The sequence below is a fragment of the Cupressus sempervirens genome, chromosome 5 (assembly GCF_028749045.1).
Source record: "Cupressus sempervirens isolate cs-2001-9-10 chromosome 5, ASM2874904v1, whole genome shotgun sequence".
NCBI classification, from domain to species: Eukaryota; Viridiplantae; Streptophyta; class Pinopsida; order Cupressales; family Cupressaceae; genus Cupressus; species Cupressus sempervirens.
This window is the reverse complement of record NC_143122.1, coordinates 332,143,737-332,163,579: the sequence shown is the minus strand read 5'-3', so window position 1 is coordinate 332,163,579 and position 19,843 is coordinate 332,143,737.

The window sequence follows — 19,843 nt, the reverse complement described above, 5'->3', positions numbered from 1 at the left end:
GGGAAGGTTCTAGACAATGAAATTTAATACCAAGGACCGACAAACCCTAAAAATACATATAGAGTTGGCCAAATACATCTTTGACAATTATTTTAGATAGCCCAACTTTGAATGGCCATAACTCTCAAACCGTTGCTCCGATTGACTATTAAAACCACTTTTTGGAAATGCCATCTCCTGATCTACAAGCATGAAACAATGCTAGCACTTTTTCATCAAGTTCTCAGACCTCATCTAGGCACTCTAAGGCCTCTAACAATGAGCCTGAAGATTTTTCTGCAAATGTTTCCACTGAAAATCTGCAATAACTTCTTTGATACTTAAGCCAAAGCAATAAAATTTTTATGGTAGGATTATAACTCTAAAATGAACCTTCCTATAGAAAATGAGAACATTTCAAGCTCATATGACAAACTTACTAAAAATAGTAAGTTCCCATAAATAGTGACCACCCTATCTACTAGTCCTTATTAAAATAGAAAAGATTGAAAATAAAATATTTTTGGGTGATGCAAGATTGCTCTTACACCCAAGATGCTCCTACATCAAATTGTTAGATTTGTGGAATTCATTAGGATTAGGTGTGGCATCACTCTTATCAACAAGTATAGGAGCCATTAGAGTGGTGCTCTCAAACCGACTCACTTGTAATTGATAAAGATGAAGTGTTGCACAAAGTTGTGAAAAAGATGCAATTTTAGCAAGCATAATCTCATCTCAAATATATTTTTGTAAATTCAAAATAAACATATGCTGAATATAAATATCAGACACAAGATAAGAAATATGAGCATGCAAATGCTTAAATTTACCAATAAAATCAATCCTTGTTTACAATGCATCAAATCAGTCAAAGAAATAGAAGGACCGATATTATTATGAAATTGTTATATGAAAGCATTAGAAATTTTATGAAAAGAATAAATAGAATAAGGAGGCAAAGAGAAATATCATTGAAAATCTTTGCCATGGAAAGTGAGAGAAAACAACTTAGCTAAAATCCTATGGCCATGAGCATAGTCACTACATACAACTTGGAAATTTTGAAGATGTGTCATAAGATCACCTTTACCATGGTAAGTGTCAAGGAGGGGCATATCAACTTGTAAAGAAGCAACAATATGAATAATGTCAAAAGACAAAAGACTATCCATATCACATGTAGGAACATTAAACTTAGATGAGTGAAGAAAGCAAGTTGTTGTTGCAATTATCAAGACACAATCTAAGCAAGACTGGGGATAGTGGAATCATTAGAAGAAATAGATGGAATAGACACATTTGACACACTAGGTAGAGTGTATGAATTAGCTAGAATGGAAGAAACTATAGGTGGAATACTCGAAACCACAGTAGGAGGATTAAGACAAATTAAAATAATATTGTTATATGAGGACTGTGAAGTTGACAATGAAGTGGGTGGAACACTCAAAGGAAAAGAAGGGACATAAATACTACTAAGTGGATTAGATACCTAAACAAAAGTAGTCATAATAGGAGGCAAATAAGTGAAAATTCTAGAGATAGGCACATAAACAGGCAAAACAGTCTCAAGAGTAGAAACAGGAGGAGTCATCCCTACTTTAGAAGAAACTTGATTCAAAGGTTTAACATGAGTGTGGACAAGGTGAGTAAGACCATGCAAAATATTAACACAATGTTCATCATTATGGATTACTTTTTTAAAAGCATCAAAATAAGCAATAGTCTCAGTATTGTGATTTAAAAAAAAAAGCCAATCATGTATTTTATCAATCTCATTAGCAAGCTTATCAACTTATTTAGAAAGAACAGTTAAAGCCTCATCCTCATCATGAGATGAGTGGGAATATTCATGCTCCATAGAAGGATTAGGATTGTGAGAAATCATAGGATCACTAAGGTTTCGAAGAAGAGGAGAAGAGAAATTCGGATAAAAAAGAGCCATGGGTCTACAACTTCTCTAAACGAGAATGCTATAAGTAGGACTAAAAGTAGTAAAGCTCATACACTAAACAAGACAAGAAGACACTAAGAGATCTAATTGTATGATATGAACTCCAATCCAATATAATGTAAAGCAAGATATAAATCATGCAAAAATAAAGAGCAAACTTTGAATAAAAAATCTAACACCAAATCAAAAGTGGAACTGTCGTAAGTTGGGTTCACTAATAAATGTTAGATAGGAAATGTAATCAAGGATAAAAGACTTAAGTTCATCACATAACCTACACAAATATGAAAGTATATAACATATAAGGAGAGAAGATAAGGAAAAGAATCATTTGAATCCTCTAGAAAGATTAGTGTTGATCGAATGAACAAGGAACGAAGTAGAAGCAAGAAGTTGGGTCTCAATTCTGTGGAAGTCAACAGATTGAGATCATGCTCTTTTAGAAACGACCACCCATTTTTAAAAAAATGGGCACCCATATTAGGCTCGGGTCTCCGATCTAAAATTCAAAAAATGGGCACCCATTTTTTATTTTCAAAAAATGATAACCCATTTTTGTAAAAGAAGAAGAAGAAGAATTTTTAAAAAATAGGCACTTGTTTAAAAAAAAAAAAAATGGATACCTATTTTTCAAAAATTGGGTGCTCGTTTTTTTAAAAAATGATTTCTTTTATTTTTTTTGGTATTTTAAATGTGTTTTAAATGCTGATTTAACTTTTTCAAAACGAGAACCCATTTTTTGAATTTCAAATAACGGGTGCCTATTTCTTACAACATTGGGTAGAAGTTTTTTTCTCTTGACTCAAATTTTGGTTTGGGATAGGCTTGGTGAGACCAAGCCTATGGCTTGACCTCTCAAGATTTGGCTAAGGCATTGAACTGACAAATTCACGCCTTGCCATAGTTTCTAGAGGGTCTTCCTGATCACATTTTTTTACGAAACAAAAACCCATTAGAGTTCTCATTGTCTTGATTTCATAAATACAAAATTTATAGTGTTATGCTTTTATTTACTATTTTTGCATTATTTTTTAATCAAAAGTGGTACCTAGATATAAATAGCAAGGTTCACTAAAACTTCAATAACTCTTTTATTTTATAATTTTTCTTAAATTAATTTATATTTCATCAATCTACATATAATTCCTTTGAAGTTTTTTTTTTTTTTTTTTGAAAAAAGTGAAATTTTGATCAAATTATGGTGTTCGTACACTAGAGGTTTTAAAATTTACCTTTATAGCCAATTAAAAATTAATAATAAAAAATTTATTCAATAAAAAATTAAGGAAAAATATTATCATCAATATTTGGTGTGTTAGGTAACTTTAAAATTATTTACAAAAATTAATTTTTTTGTGTCAAATTATGGTGTTCGTACACGAGTGTGGTATGGTTCTGAAACAAACATTTTGAAAAAGTGATTTTTAAAGATCCATACCAAAAACAAAATCTATCATATGGGTACACAAATTAATTACATATTCAAAGAGTAGATTCTGAGCAGTACAATTTTTATTTCTGAATTTTTTATATTCAATATCTAAATTCTTGAAATGTTGACATCAATTGACAAGAAATTTTAAAAATAAGAAAAACACTTCCACCTTTTGCCCAAAAGTGAGACCCAATTTCTTGCACTTACCCAACACTAATGCGAACTAGATCTAAATAGAATAGAGGAAAGATATCCAATTCCTTACAAACTCTCAATGTGTATGTGCAATGGAAACTAGATATACACAGATATGTTGAAAAGATAAAGCAAGAAAATGGACACACCTTTGAAATCTATTTTGTGCTTGTTGTTTTGATCAAAATGAGTGGAAGTTGTCAGATTCAAGTTGCACAATAAATATAACTTAGAAATCTTTCGAAAAATTGTCAGGGGAAAACTAGATCTTTAGGGGTGCAATGCACCCCTGATGATGGTGTGCGACACTGATTTTGATTTTGCAGTTTCACAGAAAGTCAAAAAGGGTACTTCGATCTGCAACCTGTTCATTAATTCGATATCTAAAATCTATAATAAAAAAATATTTTTGTTTGTTGATGGGGGAGTTCTCTTGAGTCAAACACCAATTTAAGAATTAAGTTTGAATTAAAATATCATGTAAACTAAATGCACTAATTCAATTTACAAAAGATGGATCTCTTGAATCAAATGCAATGTGCTTGCTTCACCAACGAATTTGGACCAAGAAGATGAAGATGAATGGATGCAAAAGATGCAACAAAGAATCTTGAATGGATTGAATAGGATCTTCAAGATAAACTCCTTCAATTTCTTGAATGTTTGAATTCTTGATCTTCAATGGAGGAATGCTTGAAGACTTGAAGACTTGCAACTTGAACACTTGAGAGCTAGAGCTTGTGGATGCTTGAGCACTTGAGAATGAGATGTTGTGATATGAAAAATGGAGCAAATGGAAGGGTTTATATAGAGTTTATAATTAACTAACTCCTATAGGTTGACCAACCTAGAATTAAGCACCGAAACATCCCAAAACATGAAACCCAAATATGGGAGCCAAAATAGGGCTTCATTAAGGGTGCATTATGCCCCTAATTGGCCCATCAGGGGAAGAGTGCACCCCTGATTCATTATTGTGCCCTAATGACCAAGTGCACAAACCCCCAGAGTTGTCTCGGGATCCAAAAATAAGGTCCCGATTTCAAGGAAATCTTGTTTTAGTGTGCAAGAGTAAATTCCAAGTGGATAGATAGGTGAAAAGGAGGGACCTATTGGAAATAGATCCTAGCTCAAGCTTAACACCATGAAAATAAGAGCTTTAAAGAGGATCTATTAGGTTTTACCCCAATTCCACCTAGGAGGATGGACGAAAAAGGGAAGAAGAGATGAAAGAGAGGAGATTGATGATCTCAGATTAAATAGGTGCTAAACCTTCATTATATTAGAGTGCTTCCAATTTTATATGGTACAGATCCAAATAAAATATTGGAGATATATAACAATATAAAAAAAGTCTTACAAAGCTTCGGCTAAAAAATTAATTTATATAATTGGAAAAGTTGTTAGTCAGACAAAATGGATTCATTAAGGACTAATATATATTAAAAATCTAATTTCAAGCTATAAGAGTATGCACTAGGCAAGGTTAAGCAAGCAAAATATATTTATAACTTCTTTGGACTTTGAGAAAGCATATGACACAACTGAACAAGTTTTTTCTCTTGATATGACAATAACTTAATGATGAAGAGTGCTCCCCTATCTTGTCTATGATAGGGTTAAAAATGTCACAAATGAGAAATCCATCTTTTTCTCTTGTTGGTAGAGTTAAACTGTTCAAAGGTTTATAGCTTCTCATTCCATTTATTTTTCTTTTGTTTGGCTCTTTGGAAAATGTCATTTTTAGACATTCCAAAAAAAATTAAGAACTTCATTTGGTTTGGTGGGAAAGGGGAAAAAAGAAGCATGTTGTAAATTGGTCTTGGTATTTTTTGCCAAAGGACTTGGAAGGTTTAGGATTAAACAATCAGAGGGTTTAGGGTATTGCATTAGCAACTAAGTGGATCATTAAGGTTTGTGAAGGTGACACACACACACACGCACGCACACACACACACACACAATACATGCATGTATATGTATATACATTTACACACACATATTTATACACATTTATACATATATATACATATACATATATATATACATATATACATATATACATATATACATATACATTTATATATATATTTATACATACACACACACACACACACACACACACATATATATATATGTATGTATGTGTGTATATATATATATATATATATATATATATATATATATATATATATGTATATATATATATATATATATGTATATATGTATATATATATATATACATATATATATATACATACATATATATAGATATGTATATATATGTATATACATATGTATATATATGTATACATATGTATATATATACATATATATATATATATATACATATGTGTGTACATACATATGTATATATTTACACATTTGTGTGTGTGTGTGTGTAACCATGCTCGATGTGAGGTCCCAATTTGCCTCAACTAGATAAAATGTTAACAAGTTGGCTAGCCCAACAAGGTAAGATGAGCCTCCAAGTTGGCCCATATTGCAGACCCCTTACATCCTCCCCCACTAAACTAGTGGCAACGTCCCTGATGCCTATATAGTTTGCAATGTATTTGGAGGTCCAAAACATGAATGTTTAGTTCTTCTCGTTGCAGTCCCTTTGTCGAGGGAACCCAACCTCTCCATCCAATCTGATCTCAGACTCCTCTGATCTCAAAACTGATTCTGCCATTTGAACTATTTGGTCTCGAGGTGTTGTGATTATTGGCAGGTTAAACTCCTCCCATGTTTGCACCAACGGATTACACCAATTTAAGATTTCCAAATCTCTTTCATACCTCTCCAAGCTCAAGCTATCAAACCCTTGTTCATTAGGTACCATATCATCTGAACTATTCAATGCACGACTATCCCAAGTAGTCACAGTCCGATCTTGGTGCCAATCCTCATGGAAGTTAATAAAATCAAGATATGAGTCAATCATGTTGAACTCAAATTCTATTGCATCCAAACCATGTTGCTCCAGAACACTCTGAATTATGTTGATCCTTAATGGTACAAGATTTAGAACCATGCTAGGGGATGTTGGCTCATTGTGAGGTCCCAATTTGCCTCGACTAGATAAAATGTTACCAAGTTGGCTGGCCCAACAAGGTAAGATGAGCCTCCAAGTTGGCCCATATCACAAACCCCTTACATCCCCCTCCCCCAACTAAATTAGTGATGACATCCCCGCTGCTTGTACAGTCTGCAATGTACTGGGAGGTCCAAAAAATGAAAGTTTAGTTCTCCTCGTTGGAGTCCCTTCACCAAAGGAACCCAACCTCTCTATCCAATCTGATCTCTCTCTCTCTCTCTCTATGTGTGTGTGTGTAGAGAGAGATGGGTTTAATTAAATTCAAAATTCATATTAAAAAAAATATGAAAAAAAAGAAACTTATGATGAAAGAGATTATTAAATCTCTATATAGAAAAATAAAATTTTAATAAAAGAAAGAGAATATAATAAGAAAAGGTAATATTAAATGAATATACACAGGCATGTACATGCATACATATAAAAAGTTTTAAAATTGAGAAATTTGTAACAAAATATAGTCTTACCTTCTTGAAGTAAATATGGAGGAAATAATCAACGTAGAGTTTTGAGAAAAATAAGGGAAGCGAACTAAATAAAAGGGATCAAATTGCAAATTTAGGGAGCTTTCAAACTCCACATAATCTCCTCTTCTTTACCGTTTGAGTGGAGACATTAGGAAAAAATAATTGTAAATAAATAAGTAATGTTAAAAGGGGTGAGATTATATTATCAACTCCAAATTCGATAACCTTTTCTAAAAAAATATGATTTAATTTTAAGGCATCTAAAGAAATGACAAGTGCCATGTAATGACTAGTATTTGTTGCTAGTTTAATTATTAAAAAAAATAGTAAATATAATAAATTTAGTTGAATTATAATATTATATGAACATTTTTAATAAAAGATTAAAAATTAAAAAATTAATTATTAAAAATAAACATGTGAAATTTAATAACTATTAGAAAATAAATTTAAAAAGAAAAATTTGCTAGTTAATAATTAAAAATTTATTACAATACTATTTAGCCTATTGCGAATACTAATATTTAGCCTACATCAAATACTAAAAAAAAATCAAGCATAAAATAATAAAAACAAGTATGAGTGAACTTGATATTAATTAATTTACTAAATATTTTATGAGGAAATTTGTGAAAGAATAATAATAAGAATTTATTTATTGAAAAATAAATAAAATTCACACACACATGCACGCACGCATGCACACACACGTACACACGGCACACACACACACACGCGCACACGCGCACACGCACACACACGCACACACACACACACACACACACACACACACACACACACACACACACACACACATTTATTTAGATAAGCTATAACTAATTGTAAATTATTGTCACATTTGGAAACTATTCTATAAATTGAAAATATTGTTTAAAACTAAAAACTAATTATATTCTATCTTTAAAAATATTCTAAATTAATTTATATTTTATAATAAAATTATAAGATAATAAATTATTATATTATATTTACGTATATCAACTTCTTAGAACTTGTTAATAAAATAAACTCATATTCATATAATAATAAAAATATGACGTGTCAAATTTATAAAATCTAATATATTTTAAGGTTGTAATATAACTAGAGAAAGAATGTGTAATATTTGATAAATATGTAGATAACAATGAATAATAATATATATGATAAAGGATCTTTAAAATTCTTCATACAAAATAATATTAGTTTAAAAATACAAATTGACATAATTTATTTTTTTAAGTTTAAAATTGAAAGTACATATATTATTATAACTTAGTTCTATTTTAGTGTATAAAAATTGATAAATTATTAAATATTGTTAAGATGTTTCATAAAATGTTTATTCTAAAATGTAGTCATACAATAAGAATAGTGCTAGAATCCGCTCTATAAGACCTCCAAATAAATGAACCAATCAAATTAGTATAAGTAATTTTTAATGAGTTTAAAACTTAAAATTCTTGAATATAAACATTAGAAAATTTTAAAAATTAGAAAAAAAAACTAGTATAGATATCTTAAATAAATCTATCTAAAGAAATGCTTATAGATATCTACTACAAAATAATTATAATTTATTTTACTACATCTAAAACTATTTATATTTCCTTTATCTCCATTTGTTTAGGTTTTTACTAACTTAAGCTTTTAATTTTAATTTCTAAAAAAATGGATGATTTATATCTCCAAATATTATAATTTTAAAAAATATTTTATGTGGTATTTATTAAATTATTTAAAAAAGTATATTCTATTATAATAAGATTTAAACTTTTGACATGTAGATGGTTGTCAAATTTAACCTAAAAGGATAAAAAGTTAACATTAACACACTCACACCATCCCACTCCACCCATTCTGCCATTGTAGAATGTCTATCAACATTAATAATTTTTACATTTAATTGATTGAATTAGAAAATATTAATCACTAGTTATGATTAAGTGATTACAACAGTATTAGCCCACAACAAATACAATAAGAGAAGAACTAATTAGAATCTAGGAGAAGTTTTCACGTACATGCAAAGGGAAGCTTTGGGGCAAGAGGAACTTGGGAGAAATAAAATGGAATGTCATTGAAAATTTATAAGGGGAAATGTTTTGAGGGGGATATATACTTGGGAAGCACTAGATATGAAGACTTCAATTTTTTTTTGTTATATCTGGCGGTGAAATCAATTTTGGAGGAAAAGTATTTGAATTTTTTAGTCACACCCTCTTCAAATTGACTTATAGCCATAAGCAGAAGAACGAAACAAGGGAGAGGAAACAACATATATACAAGGAATTGAGAGTGATTTCAAGATTAGCAAGTAGTAGCCCTCTTTGTTTGAGTTTTTGTGAAGATTTGGGTGGGTTATAGTGTATGACTATCTAAATATTTTTCTTGTCTTAACTAACAATCTCCTATGAAATCTTGAAGAGCTTGGTTATGGGTGCATTGTATTAATACAATGTGATTGTGTAATTTTGTTCGAATGAGAATTCTGAGATGATGATTGAAGATATGAAATTTAATGTTTGAGAAATGCATTTTGAAAGAGGAATGATAACTGCCCATTGCATAATGTATGAACGAGGATGATTGAGTCATTCATGTTATAGTTTTTCTAGGAATGCATTTCACATATAAGAGAACGCAAATAAATAGATGAGATAGATCATTCATGAAAAAAATATGATGATTTTGAAGCTATATTATTTTTCCAAAATTTAACATGTCATGCATGAAAACAAAAATTGTAAGACTTTGCAAATGCATTTGCATATCTTCATCTTGCATATTAGGTCACATAAATTGTAAATAGAGAATGGTGGAGCCTTCAAGTGACTATGCATATCTTGAAATAACTATTCATTAGATTTGTTTGAAAACGTGAACTATATATTTTGCTAGTGATGCATTTGTAGTGAAACGTTTGTCAATTGCATGTGTGATGCCAAAATGAAAGGGAAATTCTATGAATTATTTTGCATGATTAACTGATTGATGATTTTTGTATTATACACTTAATCTGTGAGTGTCTAAAAAATGAAGAAGTTTGAATTCATAATTAGGGATAGTAGATGTTTTTACTACCTCTATTGTTAAAGCATGATAGGCAAATGTTTTCCAAGTGATTGGTCATGTTTTGGTGAAAATTTAGAAGTTTAAAAATGGTTAGTTCTAAATTTTTTAAGTTTATTACAATAAACCTTCCACTGAGTTGACTTATTTATTAATTGCATTTCTTGTTCAAACATATTTTTATTGATTTTTTGCACATCGTTTGTGATTTCAAAGTGAAATTTGTGCACTTTTATAGAGATTTCTTTTATGATCTTGTAGTGGTTAGGATATGCATTTTACATTGCTAGTCCTATGTTGTGATATGATGTACATTATTACACCCATGTTATATACTCATAGAAGGTGCAAAAGGTTAGAATACATAGGAGTGTTATTCTTATTGTTGCATCCTAATTAGGATTGAAGTATGTTTCCTATGTTGAATGAGCATGGATGTTGTGAAGAAGTTAACAATAATGACATGAGTTGCATAAAACAATTAACATTGAGCCATATGTGTGAGGTATGTGTGTTTGACTCTATGAGGAGCATTGCATCTGTTGTCATCCATTTTGTCATCAAAAAAAGGAGATAACAATGCAAAACTTTTCTAATTGGGTTTTGCATTTCTCTGAGATAATTCACAATTTGATCAGCCAAGATTGATCAAATAATCATTCCCAATTCATATAATGAATCCTTTTTCAAAAGGTTCTTGTCGACTTATCCATTTTTTAGTTTATTAGCCTATACTTGATCTTGAGGCCTTCACAGTCCCTTTTGCATTTTTGAGCATTTGTTTAAATTGTTAGTCTTTTATTTCCTTCAATCTCTTGCTTTTGGTTTTCCCTTCGAATCGATATCACTTGGAGCTTAACTGGAGTTAGTAGTCAAAATATATCAAGGTTTAAGTATCTTAAAAGTGGGTTCTTCAAGTTCAATTGCATATTTAAACTATTTACCTTATATCATAATGTTGAGTTGCACTTTTTGAAAAATATAACTTAAAATGATTGTATGTTATGTTTTAAGTTACTTTATCACTTTAGTGATTTAAGTCATTATAGTGCACCTTATGTTATAATTTGTTTAGTTGCTTTTTAATTTCACTTAAGAGACTTTATGCCCCATGTAGTCTAATTTAATGTTTTACTTTAAAACATTTAAGTGAAATATTACTTTTGAAAGATATTTGCACATAATATATAAAATATATACAGTAAATATAATATTTGACCCCTTTAAGTGACATTTGCTCAATAGATCAATTAGACATGTACTAAATAGAAAACTTAAGTGATGCAACTCCATTACATGTTCTTTTTTGAAATGAGTTACATGTAAATGCATCTAAAGAGTGTGATTTTGGCTTGGATATGCAAATGCATTGCATATATAAAATATGCAATCACTCTTAGAGAGTACAATTTTGGCTTGGAGGTAGAGTGTTATATTTTAATGTTGAGTTGCTTTTTAATTTTTCACTTAAGTGACTTAATGCACTATCTAGTCTAATTTAATGTTGAGATTTGCTTAAATGTTTTATCTTAAAATATTTAAGTGAAATATTACTTTTTGAACATATTTGTGCATAATATGTAAAATATATAGTGTAAATATGATATTCGACCCCTTTAAGTAATATTGTTCAATGAATCAATTAGACATGTTCTAAATAGAAAACTTAAGTGATGCAACTCCATTGCATGTCCTTTTTTAAAATGAGTTACATGTATTTATGTGTCTACAGAGTGTGACTTTGGCTTGGATATGTAAATGCATAGCATATTTGAAACATATTTGATCATTCTAAACTTGATTCTGCATTTGCATCTAAAAACGTCATGTGTAATGACATCTAGAGAGTGTGATTTCCTTCTAAGTTAAAAAAAATGACATGTTAAAGCCTCTCAAGACCTTGATTTCACTTGCAATATGACTTATATGCATCCATGCTACATATTTAAAACACACGTTTGCATATGGAGACCTTGATTTTGGCCTTCAGCTACAAAAATGCCCAAACATATCTTTCCTTTGCACACTTTAGAACATGTAAATGCACTTGGAGAATGGGATTTTCCTCTTGCAATCAAAATGTTGAATGTAAATGCCTTTGTGCAAATACATGACATGCATTTGGTCTCCAAGAGTTTGTTTTCTCTCTCCAAGGGAAAACGTTTGGACTTGAGCAACAAAATGCACATTTTAAAACATGCTAAGAGGCTTGAAGAACCCAATTTACATTGAAGGCATGCATTTCTATAAAAAAATTATCCATGTAAATGCTTTTGGAGATTGTTATTTGGGTTGCAATAAAAAAAGTTTGCATTGCCTTGCATTTTATCTTTATGTGTTTGGAGTTAGAGACTCTGATTTTCCTTGAAATAGTGCATTTACATGTGGCATGTATTAGCCTCCAAAGATCCCGATTTGGACTTGGTAAGGAAGCATATGCATTTATCTTACATATTTAATATATGTGTTTGGCTCTCAAGACCCGATCAGCAACTCCGAAGCCAAAAATGTTGATGCAATAGGGCTTTCTAACTCCAATTTTGCATAGAAAATTGGAAGGAAGGAGTCTCTTGAAGCATTTGCATGAACTACATACATGTGTTTGCCCTTGGAGACCACAATTTTCCTTGTAGAGGTATTTTCAAACATGGAATCATTCCCATAAGTATGTTCTACACTTAGGGAGACATTTGCAATCACATTAGCAATACCTTGCACTTGCATTTGCATCTTGCAACTATGATTTGAAGCTAAACTTTGATTTTTTCAAAGATATTTGGTTACCATGTGCAAATACAGTTGGAGGATCCAATTTTGGAGAACACAAGTTCATCCCCACTTCTCTTTCTTCCAATTTTTTCTCATTAATCTCCAAGTAAATGTGATGATTCAATTTTATTGGCATTTCTTGTTTGTTTTGCTAAATTGATGCATTCTTTGGCTCTTTGTTATCCATTTGTTCAAATGAAGCCCAATTCTTTTATATTAAGTTATTAAATAAGCTTGAAATCATTATTTGTGTTGCAAAGTCAAAGCTCTTCCTTCTCAAAAATGAAATTGCATACAAAGTGAAGTTTTGGAGTTTGTCAAAGTTTGAGTCAAAGAAAAAGGCATGTTTTTCATTTGTTTTCAAGTTTTTGTATATATCTTGTTGCTTATTTTGGTTTATTTTTGAAGAAAAGATGGAAATTTTCACCCAAGAATGCAAGTGCATATCCATGCTTTCATCTTCCATGTCAATCCATTATCCAAATACATCTGACTCCATCTTCCTACATCTGTAATTGCATCTTCCAAACCTAATTACATATTTATCTCAAGTAAAAATGATGAACTTTTATCACCTGTGATTACCTCTTATAAACCCAATTTTGGTGAAAGGTAACACTTTTTAATACCAAAATTATCATTTTTCACACATCCATATGCTTTGAACTTGCATTCTTGGTCATTCAAAACAAAAGCCTTGCTTTTGCCTACATGTAGTCCATCTTTCTAAACTCAATTTTGGTCATTTTTGCCCAAAATAGAAATTGTCTCATTCATTTCCAACTATCAAATGTGTTCAATAAGTATCTAATCCATACTTCAAACACCTATCACTCATAGATCCACCATTACAATTCAAAATTTGAAGCTTTCATTGATCCAATCCCGTCAAACGATGTATTCACTCTTTGGAATTTCCATGTTAATGCAACATGAGATATGTCCACACCTCCAAAGGCCAAAAGAAAAATAAAGTATCGATATGATAAGGAGCTAGCCCACACAACTCCATCACACATATCATCTACCTTTGATCAAATTTCAAATACATAGATTGGTCATGTAGATGTGACCAATTTCTTGCAAAGGTTTGAAACATCTTCTAGCCAAGATATGCAACATATAGGGAGACATTCATCTAGTGTCTACCTTTCCTACGACTTCCCTAGAGCTCAAGTTCTAACAAAATTGTGCCACATCACTTTGATCAGAGAGAGAGAGAGAGAGAGAGAGAGAGAGAGAGAGAGAGAGAGAGAGAGAGAGAGAGAGAGAGAGAGAGAGATCAATTGAAAATGATGATGAAAAAGTTGTTTTGGGTTTACATCTAAGCAACATTGAAAAGGTTCTCAAAGTGTCAAAATTTCCATATCTAAATTTTACAAAGGAGAAGTCACAACTTGATCACATCGAGTTTTCAAAAGACAATTGGCAATTCATCAAAGAGAATACAGTGGTGAAAAATACTGGGACTCCCAATCTGACAATCATCCACAACTGCATCACAAAGTACAAAGCCTTTGCTGATAATCTACATGATTCATTCAATAATTTCAACTTTTTCTTCAAAAGCATTTTCAACTTTGTAGTTGCAGAAGATAGATTACATGTAATCCGACTACATGTAATCCAATTGCATGAACCTTCAGCGCAAGTAATCTAATAAATCTTCTTTCCTAGTTTGACTTAGTCAAAGTGGTTGAGTTGCTCCCACCTTTTTCTCCTTTTTCTTATTCCTTTTTCCTATATAAGGGGTGCCCCCCTTATTGCAAAAATCATCTTTTATTTTATGCAAGAGAGCTTTGTCAAACTTGTGCAAGCATAACTTCGATTGTGTAGTACCAATTTGGAAGAATAGTGAATACAAAGAAGCAAGTGGAGTCGAAGCTTTGATTGGAAGCAATTGCGATAAGAAAATTAGAAGCTTTGACTTTGATTTGTGTCCATTGTCTTTGATTCATGCTACCATTGTATGTATATTAGAGAAAGAGTAAAAGAAACAATTGGAGTTGAAGCCTTGACTTGGAGCAATTGTGGTAGTGTAAAACTAGAAGCTTTGATTGTAGGTTATATTATTGTCTAATATTCACACACTTTGTTAAAGTTAAGTTTCCTTTGTGTCTTTGAATTGAAATAACTTATAGGGTTATAGCATAGAAAGCATATACTTTTGGAAGTCTTTGCACCCTAATAGTAGAGATTTACATTTACAGTGTAGAACAACTGGACTTAGTTATAAGTCAGTACACTTTCAATCAACTTTTGAGTTGGTATTGGTTTGTCAGTATCATTGTTTCCAATTCCTAGATAGAAGTGCAGTTTAAAGGTTCTTCTTTCCCACTACCTACGAATAAGTGGATTCTTTCTTGAAACAAGACAAACAAATATTAGTAACGTCTTTAAAAGTATCTCTAACTCCTTGTTTACTTTGAGTTGATCCAAGGAACAATGAGAAGGGGGAGCCATACCTTTAAGATAGGAGAGACTTTGTTTCACACACTACAACTGGTCATCATATTTTGTGTCTTAAATTAAGCATTTGTTTGCAAAATATCCACCCAACAACATGAATAGTCATGAGATGAATAAATTCTCTAAGCAACCATTGTTAAATGAGAGGAGTATGTTTTATGAGTCAAGCATGACTTATTATGCATAAGGCATTGCATGAAAATGAATTTGTATAAGATAAGATAATATTAATGTCCAACAAGAGACCACAACACAAGTCTATGGGACTGGGAGATTACAACCAAGAAGATAGCACCAAGCGGAACACCAAATGGTCTCGACAAAAGAGCAAGCACAAACCTAAAATAGAAGATGAAGAAGCGAGAAAGAGTCACCCTGAACATGAATAGAGTTTAGGGATCCTTCCTCGAAGGGAAGAAGGACAACAATGAATGAGATGGACGAGGACAACGAAAGGTGTTGTTTTGTCCCTGAGTGTTGTGGGAGGAGTATCTCTAGCAAAGAGGAACACCACGGGGTTTCATTGATTTGGAGTGGCCAGTGTCAGGGAAACTACACGGTTGCTTCATACCTAGGCAGGAGATAAGGGTGAGAATAAGGTCGTGATAAGTTGTACCTGGGTCTAGCCTGTGAGGAAAGATAGCTGCAAAGTGTGGTCGTGAAGCTGTATGGATTCACAAAGATAGAGCGCAAGGCAACATTGATCTATGTACTTGAAGAAGTTTGAGAGGGATTTGCACTCTAAGTTCAAATAATAGAATCTCCCTCTTATTTTGAAAAAGAAATGGGTCTCAGATTCTGTCTCTGACATGGTACAAAGTCTACAAACCCGATCCTCTCTATCGATATGGTGGTCGAGTTGAATCCGGAAAAAAAAGGAATCATGGTGTGATTGTTTGTAGATGGGTGCTAACTATGGGGTGACATGGGAGGATAAGCATTTGATTTTGATTTTTCACCTATTTGCCATGGAAACTAGCTAATTATGTTTTGACCAAAGAGATTGTAGCATTCATTTGATAGTAGCAGATGTTTATGGTCATACCCCCCTACCATATCAGTGTGATGATGCATCATTATTATTTTTATGGGTCATATAACAGTTAGTCACAATGTTATACCATATTATATTTGACCTGCTAGATCCAAGTTCTTGATGCAAGGTTGGGTGTCAACCTTTCATATTAAGCTTGATGAAACTTTGAGGAGCTAGCCACTCAATAGTTGGGCTACAAAAATGCCTAGACCTCATTTCCAAATTCAAGCATAACAAGTGGAGAGTAGTCCAAGGCTAAGGATGTGGAACTGACATATAATATCACTTTATGATTATATGATGTATTGACCCTTCGTCTCTTGATATGCAAATAACCTTGAAGGTTAAGGGCAATCCAACACTTCATTATATGTAGTGAGAAGGCCATAGATGAATACATGGCTAAGGCCATGGACTAATATGTGGCAAGAAGGTCATAGATGTGTTGTGATAGGACACAATCATGCTAATACTTAGATTAAACACATGTACATATATGTTTTAGATGAAATTATGAAGTGTTACTTATGTTAAGATGTGTTGATTGTTTAAATTGCATTGATATGATAATGGACAAATGTTTGTTGTAATGAATTGAGCTAATATTTATCTTTGAGATGTTGTGACAAGATGGGCATGAGGGCCTAGGTCACATGCATAGCATAAGTGGACCCACTAACCTTTACAAGTGACATGCAAACATACATAGATGATCATGATGAGTACCACTTGTTAAAAGGTATGTATGAATGATTTAATTGTCAATCTTTGTACACGATTAAGTTTATGTCTAGCTTAAAGCTAATGTTAGCTGAAATAATTGTAATATTTAAGTGATAATATTTTGTGTTCAAAAATTGAACATTGAAATATATCCTCCATGAGCTATTGATATTGTGAATGAGTTAGAAATAATGCAAGTATGCATTAGAACATGACAAGAGTAACAAAATAAGTACCAAGTTTCGTGGTCAATTCATTGTGATACCAAGGTATTGCATGGTAAGCACAAGTATGTGTGTGCATCAATGAGGTTTAATGTATGATAAAAAGTTATTTCTACTTGTTAAATACTAAGATAAAGGTATCTTATTTGCACAAGCACGAATATTTTGAAGGAAATTTTGATTTTGATTTTGAGTAACAATAACATGTGATTGATGTTTTTTTGTGTTGTTCCTATGAATTGCAAGAGATATAACACCACATCACAAGAAAGAGAGCATTCTCAAAGAAATTAATAGATAATAAAGGAACTCCCACACACTCACATAGGAATTGATCTTGAAAAATGATGCAAATGTATGTTTGTTTATCTTTAACATGCTTGTTTCAACTATGTGTTTATTCTACTCTTGAAAAGTTATTTTTAATGTTTATGTGTGTCATTTCTTTTAGAAAAGTTTAAAAAAATGAAAATTTAAAATGCATTTAGGCTGACAAATTGTGTAAATTTTAGTTAAAATGTATTACTTGATGCATTCTAGTTAGAAAGAAGAATCTTGTAATGTAAGAGACTGTCAAATCTCTATAGAAAATAAAGTTTAATATTATATATATATATATATATATATATATATATATATATATATATATATATATATATATATATATATATATATATATATATATATATATATATATAATAAGAAAGAGTAATTTTAAATTAAAAAATTATAATATGTTAAAACTTCATAACTCCTTTGGAAAGAGGGACTTCACATAAAAAATTGAAACAAATAGTAGAGTTATCTTCTTGAAGCAAATATGAAGGAAAATGTGAACTTGAGTTTGGAGAAAAAGAAGGAAAGACAATGTGAACTTGAGTTTGGAGAAAGAGAAGGAAAGACAACTAATGATAAGGGATCAAATTTTAAAATTTGGGAGCTCTCTTACTACTCATAATTTCCTCCACTTTATCACTTGAGTTTAAATATTAGCGAAAAAAAGTAAATAAATAAATAGAGGTAGAAAGGAGTGAGATTGTGTTATGAACTACTTCAAATTTGATAGTAAACAGGTGAAAATTAATATTGAGAATTTCAAATAAATTTAGGGGAAGTTTTCCCATGCATGTAGAGGGGAGATTTAGGAATGGATAAGCTTGCGAAAAATAAAATGGAGTCCCATTGAAATTTTTTGAGGGAATATGTTTTGAGGGGGAGACATAATTGGGATGCACTGGTTATGAAGAAATTGATTTTTTTACTTTCTTATGTCTAGTGGTGAAGTCAAATTGGAGGAAAAGGATTGGAATTTGTTAAGAGTTACACCCTCTCTTGTGAATGACTTCTTCTGATAAAAGGAACAACAAAATAAGGGAGATGAATAATAGATATATAAGGAATGGAGAGTGATTCTAGAATTGGGGAAGGGATTTAGGTAGCATTGAAGATGTATCAAGTATGAGCCACTTGTAGATTGTTAGACTCTCATGTCAGTCTAGATATCTTTCGTTTCATGAAAGATTCCGAGAGATTAATTGCTTTGTGGTAGGGTGGAAAAGCATTCCAACAATGTTCTTGCCCCTTTTTACTTTTAGAATTGCAAGACTACAAGAGATCCTGTCAAGATGGTAGTCTTATGTTGTACACTTCACATCGTTGAACATTATGTATTACATGTCTTCTTCCATGTGAGTAAACTTTTCCTTGTGTTTCGCCTTGTTATCAATTATATACTTAATTGCATTTTGAAATGTAACTACTTGAATCAATCTATGTTTATTTTTTACACGTGGTAGCATTGTATACTTTTTTTGTGTATTTTGTTGAATTATTTAAATTTTTTAATTTAAAGTAGTCCTTACAGGACAACAATAAATCTCTTGCCCTTATTCAATGTTTCTCTACTAAGATTTAGGACAAGAAAGGTACTGCAAGTCTTACAAATATCATTGATAATGGCTATTTGAAATCTTAGGAAGCCCTTAGGCAAGAATATAACATTCTTGAGAATCTGAGGAGGATTTATTTAATGTTGAAAACAATTGGAACAAATTTGGTTTCTTGCTAACAAAAAAAAGATTCCTACCTTTGCTTTTTGAGGCTTGTTGAAATATGCTTTTAAGTTTGATCAAATTTCTATTAAGAAACTTCATCTTATGTTGTCGAAGAGGCGTAAGAATTTTGTTTGGCTTAATAATTTTGGGAATGTTGGGAAAAAAAGGTTTGTTTGAGATGGTTGTTTACTTTGAAAATAGCTTCTTGTTGATGTTGAGCTTCAATCTTTGTGCATTTCTGGTAATTTTTGTTATTTGTGGATTAAATTGAGACTTTTCTATGCCTATTTTTTAAACACAAATTCCCTCTTTATCTAGCTGTCATTGCTTTGCAAGTATTTTAGTTGGGACAAAAAATGATGA